Source organism: Dermacentor albipictus, chromosome 6 (genome assembly GCF_038994185.2).
Source record: "Dermacentor albipictus isolate Rhodes 1998 colony chromosome 6, USDA_Dalb.pri_finalv2, whole genome shotgun sequence".
NCBI lineage: Eukaryota > Metazoa > Arthropoda > Arachnida > Ixodida > Ixodidae > Dermacentor > Dermacentor albipictus.
The window spans coordinates 50,848,596-50,867,453 of NC_091826.1; the positions used below are offsets into that span (position 1 = coordinate 50,848,596).

An 18,858-nucleotide genomic window follows, 5' to 3' on the forward strand; every position below is an offset into this window, starting at 1 on the left:
CCTACGCACAGCATCTGCACCCAAATTTTTATTGCCAGCTTGTTTGTTGCATGAAGTTTTTATAGCTGAGCGCATTAGTAGAAAGTTTCACTATTGCGTCCATGACAACGATAATGCGGTGCAAGCAAGCGCTTTCCGTAACCAGATGGTGGGTATCACCACAGCGCTTTTAAAGTAGAATAGAGTGCAGACGTACAGTCGACTGAAAAAAGTTACGCACCAAGAGATCTGACAAAAAGTTGAATATCTCCTCAGTCTCAAAACACAGCCTGTTATTCCCACTTTTAGCCTTTTGTGGCATATGCGAACAACATTGTGAGGCACAATTTTACTGGCTTCTTTTAAAGGCTGCTCGTATATTTTGAATTTTCTGAGATCCCGTGGTCCATAAACTTTTTTGGTCGACTGTACGGGAACCAAACAATAAGCCGCCGAAAAGTAGAGCCACAAGGCGCGCGTCGCAATTTACGCTTCCTTAAATGGCGGGACTGCGTCTCTATACTACTCTGGGATTTGGCGTAGTTGGTCATTGTACGGTGTACCGGGGTCGAAAATGGGCCAATCCCGAACACTGTGGAATCGGAGATGGTTACTTAGTTGACCAATCCTGCACCAGTTTATAATATGTGACTCCGCAGTGGTTTTATTCTGGGTTTTATTGCGAGCAGAAGCTGAAAGCGGTACAATCCTGATATAGTTTACATTGCTAACAAATTTTCAGTCGGTCCGACATTAAAATTTGCACCTACCTTAATTGCCTCTTTCTCTTTGTTTGGCATCCGTGTCGATGAGTTCACGTGTTATGCTGTGTTCAGACTACGTTGGTAAGGCGCCGATTTTTCGTAACATGCGTAAGCGGAGGCTCAACAAGTGTGTGCGTCTAGTTCAGACTGCGAACTTAAAGGTACCAACGTGCGCAATTCACGTAAAAATCGTGGGTGAGAGTGTTAAAGGGTCGGCAACATTTACACCTGTGATATTACGACCATTGCGACACAGCCAATGACCGACAAGCTTTCAGTTTTCAACAACCGGTGACGACACTTCCGTTCGCCCGTCTGCAGACAGCTCCGGGCGCGGGAAGTGCCATTCCGTGCGCACGATTAGGTTGGCTGTGTTCGTGAAAATTTATGCAGTGCGCCTTGCGAGACTGTTTTCAGTTGATCTGGTTTATCCGCCGACGAAATCGATGGCCGCAGATGCGTGCTCCGAACTTCGATGGGTGGTCTCACTACGTTTTCAAGGAAGCAGAACTGCTGGGGCGACATGCGCATGAAGTTATGAAACATCACAGCGTCACCAACTCGGAGCTTAGCGAAAAGGTTGTGAAAATCGCCGTCCACGGCCCTGTCGAGAAGTACTCGCTGCTCCCAAACCCTTCTGCGTCGCCTTCGTCGTCTTTGTGCGATTGAATACATGACTATAAGTTTGTTTTGAGCGTGAATTTCTTCGATATCGGCCAGCGCTCGCATGTTGACAGGAGCCATACTCGACCGCTGGTGACGTCGATTCTGCAGCTCCAAATTTGATTGGCCTGTTGTAAAAGCCGTAATTTACGCAGCAGTAAATGTGAACAAAGGTGCTGGCTCACCTGCCGTAACTTTTTTTACAGCCGTTACGTTCGATATGCCGAAAGAGCTGTTACGCGCGTTACGCCCTATCACTGTAAAAAAAATTTCTTCAGTTTACGGTCAAAGCTGTAGGTAAAACGTTGCCGGACACTTTTCCGTCAAATGAAAAACGGTGTTTCCGTAAAACGGACAGGCCGTAAAAATTATTTCCGTTAAATGGAAAACGGTGTTTCCGTAAAACGGACAGGCCGTAAAATTATTTCCGTTAAATGGAAAACGGTGTTTCCGTAAAACGGACAGGCCGTAAAATTATTTCCGTTAAATGGAAAACGGTGAGCTCCGTAGTTGTGATAACAGAATCGACCGTATTTTGCAAATAAGAAAAACGGTGAGTTCCGTAAAACGGAAATGCTGTAAATTGAGCCCCGTACTTGTGATTATAGTACATGACCGTACTTTGGTAATGAAGAAACGGGGACTTGAATGCTCGTGTTCTTGAGCCAAATTGTTTCGTTCATTGGAATAAGTTATTTTGGGCAATGAACCACCCAAGTCGTACATTAGAACGTGGATAACTTGCAACATCATTTAAGATATAGCTGGAAATGGGGCAGAAATCATAGCACACAGGAAATACACCAGACAGAACTTGCTGTGTTTGCATGTTTCCTCCTAGTGTAATTGTTTTCTACACCGCTTATTCTTCGTGTCAGTGTTGTCATGTTGCACTTGGGTTCTACACCCAACATGTACACAGCATACATACAGATTTGTGTTCGAGAAACAACAAGCCACTTGAATCTGAAAAAACCTGTGTTTATTCTGCTTTACTGAAAAAAGCAGTGTATGAGACCGGGCTAGTTGGTATTCCATGCTGAAGTGACCATCACAAGAGTGAACGCAGGACGCTAAAAACGTGACAAGAACAGGTGCGAACTTCCAATTGGTGTTTATTACGAAAAGGCATGTATATATACTCTTGTGCACTTGATCATAATCAGTTACAAGAGCGCACTAAGGCCGCCCCAAGGCCTAAGGCGGCCTTCCACATACAGACCCCAGGTATGCAAATTCTTTAATGTCAACGCTAGGGATAGTTTGCTAACGCAGTTGCCTTATGCGATATCTGCCCCCTCAATGATGGGCCTAGTGCTTTCTTATGCGTTGCTTGCTATTATTTGGTTTTTCAGAGTGCATGACATTTGCATTGGGAGTTGTGGATTCCAAGGAAACCCTCTCTCCCTTTTGTACTTTTGTATTATGTTCCTGTAGTCTCATATTTAGGCACCTTCCCGTTTGTCCCACGTAACGCTGCCCACAGAAAAGAGGTGTGCTATTCACTACTCCCCCTGAGCATTTCGACAAAACCTTTTCTGTGAGCAATGTTGCATGAAATTGATTGTCTGCTGACAGGGCTGGTTTTGGCACATAACTGAGATAACTTGATGGGTGCGGGAAAAACAACCGAAACTCCCGCCCTTTGGCCTATTTTCTTTAGTTTATGCAAGATAGCGTAATGTATGGGATGACTGCTAGATTCCTGTGAACAGTATCACATAGGTGTAACTAAAGAAAATAGGCCAAAGGACTGCAGTCTTGGTCATTTCTTCCGCGCCCCGCAAGCTATCCAAGTAATGCGCCAAAACCAGCCCTGTCAGCAGACAATCAAAATCATGCAACATTGTGCACAGAAAGGGTTTCATCAAATGCTCAAGAGGAATAGTGTATAGCATACCTCCTTCCTGCAGGCAGCGTTACGTGGGACAAATGGGAAGTTCCCTAAACTTTAGACTACAGGAACATAATCGGAAAGTACAAAACGGGAAAGGAGGTTTCCTTGGAGTCCATTGCTGCCAATGCAAATGTCATCGACTGTTTGAAAAAACAGAAATAATAGCAAGCAGTGTGAAAGAAAACGCTAGACTCATCATTGAGGCAGCGGCTATTGCAGAATGCAACAGCGTTAACAAGCCATCCCTATAGCACTGACTGTTAAAGAATCTGAATATCTGGGGTTTGTATGCGGGAAGCTGCCTTAGGCCTTGGTGCGCTTGTTTATTTGTGATGACCATGTTGACTTGCACGATTGTAACAGATTATGATCAAGTGTGCAAGAGTACATATACATACCTTTTTGTAATGAACACCGGTTGGAAGTTTACGCCTGTCCTTGTCGCCTTTTTAGTGTCCCGTGTCCAGTTTTGCGCAAGTCCTTTCCGCATAGACACTAGAAATTGGCTGACTAGAGGAAGGATTGGTTGAGACTTGGAATGACTGGCTGCTTGCAGAGTCCTTCGGCTTTGACTGAAAAGTAAGAAACACCAATCAATTAAGGCTGTTCAATTATTTACCATCATCATCACTACTGTTACTCAGATAAACAATGATTTCGTATTCACAACTGTCACTACAAGTGCTCTTGTCAAAAGAAATGGTTCAGACTCAGCCATGTTGGTATATATTCATTCGTAGCCTTATAGCATAAAAAGCTTCAGATAGAAAGGACCCAAGTCAATTGATGGTTTGCTTGGAACAGTCAAAGATGTCACGTGCACATTATGACATTCGGAGATTACATCTCCCATATTTAGGTAGAGCTGCCATGGCCACATACTGCAGACCATAGTTTTCAACTTTCACTGCTCCATTAAACAACCTTGCAGATTTCACTGTTTCCCAAAACAATTAAGCACTCTTGAAACAAGCGCAAACCATGCATGTTGTTTACTTCCGACGCAGAACAAGCAAGCCAAAGATATTGTCCAGCTGACAGGCTGGTAGAATAGCGACAATACAAAAAAACCATGCTTGCACCACAACTGTGTCACAACAGCTGTCAGCCCCTTTTGGATATGGTCTGTTGTGTCACGGAAGAAGTATCAATGCGTAATATTCTTTTTACTCAAGCAGTGAAAATTGAAAGTTACGGTCCCGAATGCATCAACATACCCTTCCCATCTTCATAAAAAGTTACAATATTGCACTGTGTTCACCAAAAAATTTGCCCTTTTTGTAAAGAAGCCTGCAATTATGCCTGGACCCCATACATGGCTCTGGCAGGCAGCACTGTTTATTCTGTCCGTTTCTTGACTTGCAATCCCATAACGAAACAAATAATGCAACATATTTTTCTAGATTGCATTGCTTCATGCAAATGCGCTTAATTCGGGAAATTTCTGAAATGAATCAAGCCTCTCCTAAAAAATTTTAAAGTAGAGTAATTCATTAACATGCCTAAACATGAGCACTTCCCATAGATTTTGAGAGCCAATGAGGACAGAGCTATTTGCTCAAATTTCTGCGACTCATGGGAACAGGATGGCCAAATTCCGTGCTTTTAGTAAATGCAAAGAAAAAAAACTTTGGTCAATTTGTGCAATGTTTCGTTCCGAAATTTTTCTTCTTTATACCGTAGTGGGGATACTCTGTGGTAATTAGTTGAAATTATTGCTATTGGCCTGCAGTCTGGTACAAAATATTTTTAAACCCGCAGCGACAACACTATTTCCTTCGGATCTATCCAAAGTGCAGATTCGGTAAAATCCAGGAAAAATGCTCCTAACTAAACAGTTCATTCTATATTGTTTTTTGCAGAGACACCTTTTTTTTTCTTGGAAAACTAAGGTTAATTTCATTGTCGCCAGGCTCGGGCAGCAAAATAAACTTTTAAATCAAAATTAAAAGTGATCGCCAGGCATGTCCAGTTGAATTTATCTGAACATGCCCTACTGTCTGCAGTACACATGTTGCCACTTTAAAGGCCTGCAAGAAGGCACCAGTTATATTTTCTAGGGCAAGAAGGCAATGAAGTATGTTACTTAAGGCAGTTAGTCACAGGAGTCCTGGATCAGTAGAAGAAAATTTAAAGACTATAAATTGTTTAGAAGACTTAAGTCACACATTACTGAGTCACCGTCTATAGCTTACCATTAGTCTTAAAAGTACCATCATTGCATTGTGATAAAACTAACCTAAGAGACTGAAACCTGGCATGATAAAAATGGAGCTTGAGAATGAAGGTTTGCTCAACAAGCAACGGAACGACAAAAAATGATATGCATGATAAATTAAAAAAAGCCGCTGTTGAGGACGGTAGAGAACTAGGCACCATGAAGAAATTTGTAAATATGCAAGCATAGGATGGAGTCAGTTGGCGCAAGCCATATATATTTACAGATTACTAGGAAATGCCTTCATCCCGCAGTGGACATAATGTATGTGAGAGCGTATGTATGTCTGCGCCCCTTCGATTACGCAGTCCCAGACTGTCCGCAAACCACCTGCGGCTTCTGGTCTGGCTAGCATTGACAGAAGGGCGCATCACAGTCATGTGATCCCGCTGCCTGGGACTGTCCGAGGTTTTGTTTGAAAGCACCGCGATTGGAGGTCGCTCTCCTGGCTGCTGTTGTCCGCTATTAGCTACTTAAATTATGGGGTTTTACGTGCCAAATCCACTTTCTGATTACGAGGCAAGCCGTAGTGGAGGACTCTGGAAATTTCGACCACCTGGGGTTCGTTAACGTGCACCTAGATCTAAGTACATGGGTGTTTTCATAATTTGCCCCCATTGATATGCAGCCACCGTGGACGGGATTCAATCCCATTACCTCATGCTTTTAGCTACTTGTAGATTGCGCCCTACCCAGCAAATTCAGTAGCGTGGTCATCAAAATAATGCAGTCTCAGAGGCCATGTCGCCGGCACAACCATAAAGCTTGCATAATGGAATCGCAGCCTGAGCACATTGAACATGTTAACAAAGCTCAGTTTACATCGTGCTCTCGCTCTTCGGGCCTTTTAACCGCTGTATTTAAGCCAGCTCATTTATTTCCTGTAAAATTTAAGCGTCACTGCCACACAAAAATAAGCAAAAACACGGTTGTGCCAGATCACTGTTCACCCACAAAGCACAGGCCGATATCCTCAAAGCTCATGAAACCGTCTACTAAAGGCCTGACGTGTGTCTAGGACAAAGCGCGTCTACACTGTCTACTAATCCTGCACAACCAAAAGCAAAATTTCGAATTTGGGTAACAGAAGGGATCAGCACACATGACAACAGCAATCGGTGAAGCTCTGATTATACAGGTTGTCCCACGTAACTTGAGCCAAACAATAAAAATATGCAAGTGTGACGTAGCTCGACAGAACCAAGGTAATGTTGTTTGCCGTCACTTGGAGATACTCGGATATTTTTTCATTCCACCAAAATAAATATTTCAACTTCGTTAATTAATCAACTTTTCAAATATTATAACTAGATTAGAAGTGTCCATGAGAAAATTGTAGAGCAACATGAAAAGCTCCCCATACAGCTTTGTGTTGTTCGAGACATGCTGCGTAGAAGTGTTTTTTCGAGAAAGAAGCTCGCGAATACACGCAAGGTGCTGCGAATGGACAGTCACGCAACAATTTAGTGTGTATTTGCAGGCTTCTTTCACGCTAGGAAAAACACTTTTATGTAGCATGTATTAATCATAATATTTGAGAATTTGATTAATTACCGAATACTAATGATTTAATCTGGCAAAATGAAAAAAAAATGAGTATCTCGAAGCGAGGGCAAACAACATTACTTTGGTTCTGTCCAGTTATGTGGCATTTGCATATTTTTAATGTTTGGCTCAAGTTACGTGAAACACCCTGTATGCCATGCCAGCTACCAGCATTAAATATCTACATGCAATATGATACGTTTCCTCGTTCACCAGTTTCACTCATCTGAAAAGCAAAATCTACCTGTTTACTATGCATATAGCAATGAGCATGACAGATTTCACGAAACACATCAAGAAAAGCAAGCATTTGCGCGTGATCACTGTGCTTTGTCTTAAAAAACACAAGGACTAAGGTTGCAGCAATTAGACCCCTCATGAAAACCTCGCATTATGGCACACGAAGCATCGATTTAACGGAAGCGATAGCTGAGTGCATGATATTTGCTGTCTGGAACGCACAAAGTACACATAAACACACAGCCTCTTTTAAAACATGGCGTCAAGCCCGCGTGCATCTTTTTAAGACAGCCGCCGTCTGCTAGCTACTTGCATATGTCAGAACAAATATCTGCTGACAGCTCTGAGAGTCCGCAGAGTCTGACTTCTGGTAAAACGAATGCGATACTGGGTGCTCTCGGACTGGTGGATGGGGCGTCCGAAGCTGATTGAGAAAATCGAATGCGGGACAGCACTGCTAAGCAGTCCAGGACTGTCAAGGACTGATAATCGAAGAGGCCCACTAATGCTTTGTGTTCCTATCCTATGTAATCTCTTCATACTGATCAGCTCAAGCTGCATGGCAAAGAAGTCTCTTGTTAGTGCTCTGAAGACAAGCCTCTTGCCCAAACATTGGCTATAGAGACGACCATCGTTCGACAACTGTTGATCTGTTCATAGAAGTGAGAATTCCGCGACAAACTTTTCAATGAAGTAAGCAATATGATGATGAACTTGTTTCACAAAACTTCATAAGTACACCTGACATTTGACTCACTTTTGCATGTAAGTAAATATTATGAAATTGTCGCTGTGAACAGTTGTCCCCGACTGCTGTACACTTGTGATAAAAAATTAACCATATTTGAAAGTTTGTATAATTAGCCAGGAGAGCCGCACTTGCTGGATGGCTCATCATCTAATTTGGAAAAAAATTCAGCAGTGAGCAGCAATTGTATCACTAATGACCTTGAACATCTTTTATAATTATTAATTTGTAAACACCTGTTGTCGAACAGCCACTTACTGAAGTTTTGAACACATTGTACACAATTATAGCACGTACTACACAAAATAAGATCTGTAATAGACCTTACCAAATACAATATTAGTGTGGCGGCAGGTCAACTGGCTCCTCAGCAATGCTTGCGTCCTTCCTGGGAGAACAAAAGACGACATTAGGCTTACACTGACAGCACCAAACCACATAATTTAAGTTGCAAACAAGTGCCCCAGAACATAGGAAGTTCTAATTAGATATGGTCAACCTGCTTAACCATGTCACAGACATTGAATGACAGAATGTACATTTATGAAGCCTCAACTCTATGAAATACATGCTAATACAAACATGCTAGTACACAGAATCAAATTGGATGCATGAAAATTCTCAGTAAACTTTTATTTCCTAGCAACCACAAGTTGCTCTTTGTGAAGTGCAACAAGTGAGTGTCTAACCTACACTAAGAAGGTGGAAAATTCGGGATCCTTTCTGGTGAATAACTAACCATATCTCTACCGGCACCCAGCAATACAAAGGTGAATTGTTAGCATTATATTGATTAAAGAAATAGTTCAGTGCTACCAAGCAAGTACAATAAATAAATTATTTCGAATTCATCTTCATGTCAGGCTAATCAAGTTAATTATCTTTGGTTCACATGAAAGAATGGTTCGAAAAAAATATTGGAATCTGTCAACAATGTTGAAGCAATTTTATGACGGCCTGCAGATAGCAGTTGTTGAAATAAGACCTGGGGCAGGGGGAAAAAAGACAAAGAAGTGTGATAAAACAAAATGGGGCCTGTGCTGTGCAGCTACTAAATGCAGTTTTATTAAAGTATGATGTGCAAAACAGCATATGTAAGAGATGCGAGACCCTCAGCTGGTATTTTGCAATGTTGTTACGGGAAATTGTTTCAAGGAGCATGACTCCTTAACCCTTCTAGGGTCAATGACGTAAATATACCGCACCGCGCAGTACAAAAATGGTAGATGCCGTATATTTACGGCGCTGTCTGTAGGTTTAAAAAGCACGACAATTTCCTAACCTTTTCTTTTCTGTCATGTGCTGCCACTATGTGGAAATACAGGGAATTTCTCTTGCACGCCTCACTCTCTCAGTTTTCGTTGCATGGTTTGTTTTAGCGCTAGTTTGCTCCTGCGCGTCTGTGTACTACCGCTTGAGCATTGGCGTGCGTACGGGTGGCGGTTTGGGTTTTGTTTTCGCGGGCGGTTTTGGCTTCTTGCGCTTGCAAAACTGATGGCTATCTCGTTACTAATCGCTCAAAAGGCTACTGCATGTTTCTCGCTCATTTAGTGCTCGCAGGGGTGCGCATAGGAAGGATGCTGCTGTGCATGAGCTTCTGTTGCTCCTTTTCTTTTTTTTTGAGATTCGCGAAAACTAATTGCATCTGGCTGGCGATAAGATGAAGATTAGCGGAAGTTTGTACACGTTTTGCTTTTTTGATGGGCACACAACCGCACAGTTTTCTTGAGTGCGTGCACCTACACAGTTCGATTATGCTATGGATGTACTATCATAAGCAATATGAAAGGGAACACAGGAACGTGTGGCAAACAGACTCGGAGCGATGCGCGGATGGCGCTGTGAAAAACGAAGGGGGAAAGGAGAGCGCTCTTCCACTAACTGTTGGCACTCTCACCACGCTGGTATTTCTACAAAGGAGCAGCTTACGTCATGGATCGTCCAACAGCCGATAAGACGGTGAGATCGTCGCCAGTGACTTACACCGATTCACTTTCTTTTCTTTCATTCTCTTTTTTTCTTCGTGCAACCGCTTGATAGTACTCTGAGAAAAAGTTTGCCCTGTATTTCAAACCGATTCTTTATTTGAATAGACGCACTCAGTTGTAAGTGGCACCTCGAACAGCGGCGACGCTCGAACCAATGACGACAGAGGAATAGAATACAGAAAAATTTTTTAAAAAGAACATTGACAAACTGCCTCTCGCCCGACTTTGTTGCACGAAGTTCGTTCAGAAAAATTCACATCGCACACTGCAGTGGCCCACGCAGAGCAGTCAACTCTGAATTTGTAACCTCAAGATGCCTCGAGTGCCTTTTAAAGAACGGGAAAACATAATAGAAATGTCTAAAAGAGGTTATACACAGCGCAATATTGCTCTCGTGACAAGCCGCCCATTGAAAACGGTCAACCGGATTATCCAGGCTTACCGAGACGAAGGACGCATAAACGATGCGCCGCACCGCACACGATTTCGATCGACAACGAACGACCAAGACCTTTGCATCGTGGCTGCCGTCAGCGACAAACCATTTCAAAGTGCAAAGGACGCTCGAGGCGCTCTTGGCTTGAACAACTTGAGCGACAGCATGGTACGATGAAGGCTTAGAGAAGCAGGACTGCGAAGTCACATCGCCGCACAGGAACCTCTGCTCACCGCAACCAACAAAGCGGCTCGCCTGAGGTTCGCTACTGAACACCGCAGGTGGAGCGAGAGTGGGTAGAAGTATGTAGTTTTCTCTGATGAGTCCACGTTCTCGAGCCGCTGGGACCAACGAAAGAGAGTGTGGTGGACCGCAAACACGCGCTTTAGTCCGCAGAATATCCAGGAGGTGGCCGCCAGTGGATGCGTGTCTGTGAACATCTGGGGGGCGATTTCCCACGCAGGCCTAGGCCCACTGGCGAGAATTGATGGGAGGTTCACCAGTGCTGCGTATTGCACTCTGCTCGAGCACCAGATGATCCCTTATGTGTTGAACAGGCCGCACCCAGATGGGTGTTATTTTTTCCAGCAGGACTTGTCTCCCATTCACACATCGAAGGACGTGGCGCGCCTTTTGGAAGAGCGAGGGGTAATGCAACTTCAGTGGTGTGCGAAGGGTGCCGACATGAACATTATAGAGCACGTTTGGGGCCGTATGAAAGTGAACCTTTCGAAGAGCTCACTACAATTGGCGAACTCCGACCAACTATGGGAAGCAATAGAACATGAGTGGAAGCGCCTTCAGCATGATACCGCATTCATCGAGGCTCTCTACGCGTCTTTGCCTCAAAGAATGGAGGCCATCGTTCAAGTCGATGGTGGCATGACGCATTATTAGGCCACCAACGAACAAAACAAAGGACGAGGATAAGCTGCGATAACGCTATTGCCTTATTTCGTTTGCTTCAATATCTTTTTAATATTCGGCAAGTGCCAATAAACTAACTTGGAACGCACCCTTAAAGACCATATTTTCCCGGTTTAGAAGACTTACCATAAATCAATATCGAAGTCTGGAACAGTGCTATCTTTTGTAACGATTCGACGCAAAAGGTTACCAGTGACGCAATATCGAACAGTGTTCTGGCGATGCGAAATTCCGCACTTTGCAGACACATGGCGGGAGTGCGAACAGCTGTTAGAACAGCGTTCCCCTTTCCACTTTGTTTCCGATGGTGGGTGCTGCGTATCACCCATACAGCTGGGTCTGAGGGTGTTTTCTACGCGTTCCTGTGTTCCTTTTCATATTGCTCATAACAGTACATATTTGTACATAACAGTACAAAGAGCAGGAACATTTGAGTCTTGCAAGGTATTCTCGTGTGCACATTTTCAAAGCTTTGAACTATAACAATGTATCAAATTTTTTACTCTTATAGGTTTATTTCCTTTTTTATTATTGTTATTCATGAATACAGAGTACATAAGTACCAACACAAAATAATTTTTTTCTCGCTTTACGGACACCCTAGAAAAATTACGGTCAATTTTTTTTGAAATAAGTCTCTAATTGGAATCTGCAATAAAAAAAAAACGAACCTGGGCGGTCGAATATGGTGAAAAAGATCGACCCTCAAAGGGTTAATTATATTCATGTAATCTTCAGAAACGGATGGCATAAAGGACATACTTGTTGACAGTTTCATAGCGAGTCATGAACACGATGCACGCGGGAGTTAAATAAGCATCTTTAAAAAATGCTCTAGAAACTTGCAAAACGCAAGTTGAAAGCAAGTTTCTATAACCTCTCACAACACCGAGCTTCACCTACAAGTGTTGTAACATTTCCTTGCAACTTGCAGCACTGTTTTTACAGACATAGTTTGAATCACTGTGTCACAAGCTCTGGAAACAAAAGTGCATAAGTGCTAAACAAGCACATATGATGCCCTACTCCTACTGCACAGACACATTTATCTACACCAACACATGTAGATGGATTATGTCATCCATTTGGTAGCTTCTGATCATGTTCCAAAGCATGAATCTCATAACTGCAAATTCTATAAGAATGTGACACCAACTGATTACTTGGGGACAACACGAAAAGACGGCAGAAGGCCAACAACACGAGCGCAGGCTAAGACTTTTGGTTAATTGCACACACACACACACACACACACACACACACACACAAAAGCGCGCGCGTGCGCGCGCACACGCACGTACGCACACGCACACAAATAAATATTAGGCCTATTTGTCCTGCCTAGTTGCAGCTGCAGGACAGCGGGATGTTGTAAACAACCACACACTTGAACTGCTGCATGTGCCTCTTGCTACACTTTGCGTCAAGGCCTGGTCTGATTCACCTTTTTGAACCCAGATTGCTTGACGTGACAAATAAATGTTCTAGCTCTCCCATCAGTCTTTTTGAGACTATGGCTGACCTTCTGAATGTGATCTAACAGTGGTCACACCACTGTAGGCCAATGTTAGACCTGGGTATAGAAGTTCTCCTCGACTTGTTGAGGATGCTATTTCGTGCTTCTGTGACAGTGCTTCACAGCCGAACAGTGCGCTGATGCGAAAGGCAGAATTCCCTCCTTAAAAGATGGAGCATAGATGCAGCGCACATGACACTCACCAAAGAAAACAATGAGGTCAAGAAATGGAAGATCACTGTCTAGTGGTAGTTTTCCAGTAGAACACGTTGTGGGGCTACTTGGTGCAGAGCTTTCAGAAGATGAAGCGCCAACAGAGACAACACAGTAAGAAAGAACAAAGACAGGACAAGGCGCTACTTGTAACTGTTTATTGAGGTCAAAAGCTGCTGAATATGTAGCCATGGGGAGAAGGGGAAGAAAAAAACAGAAGCATTGCTTGTGTGAAGGCACACGTGCGAGAACACAGAAGATGAAGGGAATCATAAGATTAGCCAAAATCTAAAACTTATCTGAAAACATGCATTCACTTGTGTAAATATTCAGACACAGGCATGCTGACACAGGTATCCCCTCTATTCTTAACCTGGTTGGCCTCCAACAGTTCATGTGCCACAGTGTATTTGCTTTTAAGCACGATCGTTGTATCATGAAGCCTTGCTTCACATACTTGCTTATTCTCATCCTTGCAGGCCTTGCAATGAAGTGGCAAGTTTGAGCCATAACTATTTTTCAGCGAAAGCTTGTGCTCCCACAGGTGTTCACTAATACATCAGCCAGTTTGCCCGATATACTCTTTCCCACACTTCCACGGTATACGACCGCTTCTTCACAGTTCACAAAAGGATTTGTATGTTTAATAGAACACTCTACTTTTAGAGTCATGAGATCCAATCAGGCGGCACAAAGTAGCAAGCTTTCGGGGCGCAGCAAAAACCACAGGAATTTTATATATTGCGGCGACGTGTTTAAGATTACGCGCCACTTCGTGAGAATACGGTATCGCCACTGGATACGGCAGAAATTCTTTGTGGGCACGAGGTCGGTATACCGACCCTGCAATTAATTGTTGCAGTATAAGTCTATGCACTCCAAGACTGTTAAACGTGCGATTGCCACTATGTGCCTTGAATTTACCCTTAAAGAATTGTGCTGTCATAAGGCACACAAAACCTTTGACGAACAGATTTTGAAGTTGAAGAAAGCTGGCTTTCCTTGTTTGGTATTGAGTAAAGTTTTGGAGGCGTTGTTGAAGAAGGTGCATAAAGAAACTGAAGCAGTGAAGAAGGTCAAACATTGGAAAAGAAAGCTAAACCAGTGGTGATATCGTATTCTCACAAAGCAGCGCATAATATTACACATGTCATCGTGAAATACAAAATTCCTGTGGTTTCTTCCGAGCCCCAAAAACTTGCTACTTTGTGCCGTCTGATTGGATATGATGACTAAGAAAGTAGAGTGTTCTAATAAACACACAAAACCTTTTGTGAAGTACGGAGAAGGGGTCGTATACTGCATACCGCTGAAGTGTGGGAAGGAGTAAACCGGACAAACTGGCCGATGTATTAATGAACGCCTGCAGGAGCACAAGCTTTCACTCAAAAATGGTTATGGCTCAAACTTGCTGCTTCATTGCAAGGCATCTGGGAATGAGAATAAGCAAGCACGTGAAGCAAGGCTTCCTGATACAACAATCATGTTTAAAAGCAAAGACACTGTGGCATGTGAACTTTTGGAGGCCAACCAGACTAAGAAAAGAGGGGACGCCTGTGTCGACACCCTGTCTCCGACTATTTACAGAAATGAACGCATGTTTTTAGATAAGTTTTAGATTTTGGTTAATCTTATGATTCCCTTCATATGCCTCTTCCATATTTTTGCACATGTGCATTCACGTAATCAGTGCTTCTTTTTTTTTTTCTTCCCCCTCTCCCAATGGCTATATATTCAGTGCTTTTGACCTCAATAAACAGTTGCAAGTAGCACCTTGTCCTGTCTTTGTTCTTTCTGACTGTGCTGTCTCTGTTGGCACTTCATCCATTGAAATGTAGTTTTCTTCCTTCCATGAGCTCATCTAGCACTGTATAGAAGACAGAAAACAAATCACTCAACCCATTTAGTAGGCTTACTTCACGTCATATAGGGTAGAAAGTTTCCAATGAAGCAGAATACTTTTACTACGCTGGTTCTTACAGCAGCTAGTGTTTTACGACTAGCTGACAGTGTTCTCGGCAGTGAAAAGTCGCATTTAAAGTGGTTGAGCAACTTTTTAATGTTTCCTACAAAGTACCACGCATGTTCAAGTAAGCAAAACTACTACTGAAAGGCAAGCTCCACTATCTGAGCCTGAAGATTTTCTGTGGTGAGCATAGAGCTGGAGCTATTCCCTGCACTCAAAGGTGTTTCTACCTTTTCTATTGGTGCACCTGAACACTGAAGCATGTTGTTGCTGCAGGAACACCGGAGAGCACATTTAACACTTCGTACCACCCCGACGTGGAGGGGAGCCTCCATAACCAAATACGTTTGCTTTCAACAGTGCGTTCGCACAGCCTTTTAGCATGCATTGCCAAGAAGCATTTAATGGAGTTGAATGTAGCTGACGTCTCAGGTCAGACAACTTCGAGAAAGCCAAGGCCGATGACTGTTATGCAATTTGTACACAAAGGCAACCATCAATTCAAGCAAATTACTCAGAGAGTTGAAACTACCTTTTTATTTTCAGTGCCAAGCAATCTGGGCACGTTCAAAATGCTAACCGGACCAGGGCAACACGTGAAGTTTACATCAAAAAGTATGTGCTGGAGTTCATAGGTACTATGGTTGGTGCTATTTACAATATGCCACTGTCCTGCAGCCGCAATCATGTGGGACAAACCGGCCGACGACTCAAGGATTATCTTACAAAACATGCACAGACCCTTGACACAACATGGGGGAGCAACATAGCTATTGATGCCGCTTTGTGCAGTTGTACACCAAATTTTTAGCAGTGAAGTATCTTCATGACACATTTTCATAGCAGACATAACTTTCAGAATAGCTCCCACTATGCTAGCGTTTCATCACTTAACCTGCTTGGCAAATTGAAGTATTCAGATCAACCTGCCGGAGCATTCTGAATTGGGCTGCTTGTTGGTGCATGTTTAGAAGGGAACCGAACAAGGCTACAGACAGGACAAAGGGAATACGTTGCTGTGTACAACGCTGTCACTTCGTTCTGGCAGTAGCACTGTTCGTTCCCTTTTAAATATTCATATCTTTTGGTCGCCTGACCACGCAACGTAGCTGCGAGCTCAGGCTATAATTTTACATTGTTACGTTGCCTTCCAATGTTGCACTTAATTACATCATCGCATACTCACCTGTTATAGTTAGCTCAACACTAGCTTACAGTGAGCTTATTCGTGGCTAATCTTAGTTACCATGGAGCCATGACAGTGCTAACGATCAGTGTGCAGTGTTGTTGCATACTCATTAAGCCAACACTAGACAAACAGTTATTTTATTGGTGCGTGTTTTATCTGTTGCCTCAAGTCTTGAACTCTGGCACTATAAGTGTTTTTTTAAACACCACTTATATGTGCAACCAAGTCAGGTATGAAACAATATCCCTTTCAAGTTGACGTGCTCATACTGAACCAATTTGTTGCCACAGGAAAACAAATCATCAATTATCCTTTGAATGCACTTGCAAAAATTACTCTACTTGCATAGGCCTCGTCATTCCACCAACATTTGCAATCACTGTCTAATAAGACTGCATATGCAAGACAGATATACAATAGAATGGCACAGCTTACCAGAACAAAGAGCACCACTACACAGACTGCTGTGGCACACTTTCTCAGGCCCGCTGGCTGAGAAATTGTGCACAAACCGGCACACAGACATCCTTGACAGGTGCAATAGCTGCAATTGAAGCAAATAATATCAGGTATTTTCAGACCGGTCGTCCACAGTAAAGCAAAAACATTTTCATATACAAATACTCTTGTACATAAGCTTGTCACCGAATTACCGATTGCTGTGGTATCGCTTGGTGTCTTCAATTGTATCGTTCAACTCATTTAAAGAAAAGACTTCATGAAGCACCTTCTATTCGGCAAAACAGCAGACATTTTGCTCTACATAACTCACAACATGTATTTTAGAATAATTATTGTATTGATGCCTGTATGCTGAAAATTAGTCTACGCAATTAGAGACAGTCAGTATTAGAACCAGCCTTTAACATCAGTGTTGACACATCTTTTGATTTTTTTATACCAGTTTGGAACATTTGTAACTTTGGATGTCCATTACACACTTTTGGGCACCGCTATTCTGTGTCAAGGTTACGTTAAAAATTACTTATCACATGCACTTGCTTTACAATTACGGCCGCAGATGGGCAAAATTTACGTGGCAATGCACTCCCAGATTACGTTAAATGCTGACGCATTGCGTCAGAACGTTGATAGTCAGCCTGGTAGCTGTATGAAGTAAAAACAAAACAAAAACAAAAACTCGCGAAACATCTGATGCCGATTACCAGCTAGCAAAATAATCAATTTCTTCTCCAGCGACCCTTAATGGGTATCACGCGGACACTTTCAAGTGCGATCGCGCACGATTGCTCGGGCTCGATCCTGTCTTTGTGTTCCAAGGCACCGTGTTACACCAGTGTTACCTAACACTGCAGACCGCACGAGGTTACGGCAGCAAGCACGCTACACCGTCCATTCACTGTGATGTAGGGGCATCGCATGCAACATGCTCCATGAGGTCTTCATACACAAGCAGACTTTCAATTCCAGAAGCAGTCTTTCAATTCCAGAAGCAGTCTTTCAATTACGGGTATGAACACAGCGATTATGCACGCCAAGCACACTGCGTCCTAAGCTTAAGGAAAAATAGAATTTCGCTGTGATGCAATGCGTCGCCGAATACGGCTAACATAGTGTTACAACGCGCCGTGAGAGATTGCTAAGGAGAACAGTAACTTCACTTTATTTTGGAATGCCAAGAACACATCACAACACATTGCAAAGCTGGAATGCCAACGTCAGTAAACCAGCTGCCACATACAGCCGATAACGAACTGCTACAGACGACATCGTCGCTGATGTTGCCTACGCGTCTCAATGTACTTTATATGAAATCAGCACAACAAACGCTACGCCATTTATCACAGACTCGCAATGCCGCGGCTTTATCAATCCTTACGGCCAAGCGGGAATGTCGTTACAGGGCATTGACAGGGCATGCTCACACAACACAGTTGAGCCCGTCAGCGGCCATCGCGGTGCATTTCGCACGCGCGACGTGCACCAACAACAAAAAGGACACTTAAATCACTTACTTGCGTAGCAGTCCATCGTCGATTCCTTCTTATTCTCTCAGTGAAATCCCAAATGCAACAGGTCTACCATCACCACACACCGCCATTTCCAGCCACTGTCCACTCTGTACTGTTGCGGCGGAGAAATGCAACCCGTCGTGTAGAAGCGATGAAGGGTGGTAAGCAGCGCCACCACTGAAACCTCTTCCGTTGTGTGGGCGTACTTACGATTCGCCTATGAATAATGTTCAAGCAGCGTTACCTATGGTGATATTATGTAACAGCTGGTAAATGTGGGCCGTGTCTTTTCTTTATATTCGTTGCGTGGTGATTTTTCGCTCTTAACATGCTCAGTTGCCCTCCACATGAAATTACGGACGGTTTTCCGTATTTCAAAAACAGAGCTCACGTCCGTTTTTTTACGTAGAATTCCGCCGTTTTTCATGAAACTGAACGGTCTACGTAATTTTTACGGCATGTTTGACCGTAAAATTACGGAAATTTTTTACAGTGTAGTGTGAACATAGCTTTAGGGTTTTCCACATGGCTGTAGCGCGGATAGAAAGTTCTGTACGTTCGAAATAAAATAGTAAGAGTATGGCACGTGCCTCTGT

General features: G+C 43.2%; 1 protein-coding gene and 1 long non-coding RNA gene across 3 annotated transcripts in view; one reads left to right on the top strand and one right to left on the bottom strand.

Annotated features, from left to right (window-relative positions):
* Window positions 1–18,858, top strand: part of LOC135918706 (phospholipid scramblase 1-like) — a 48,179-nt gene that overhangs the window by 18,720 nt on the left and 10,601 nt on the right. The window lies entirely within an intron of this gene.
* On the bottom strand, window positions 3,614–18,334 carry LOC139061084 (uncharacterized). Its single transcript, XR_011515163.1, has 4 exons — window positions 18,266–18,334; window positions 16,725–16,833; window positions 8,383–8,442; window positions 3,614–3,875 (listed from the first exon to the last, which is right to left on the bottom strand). It is a non-coding gene; the product is annotated as an uncharacterized lncRNA (long non-coding RNA).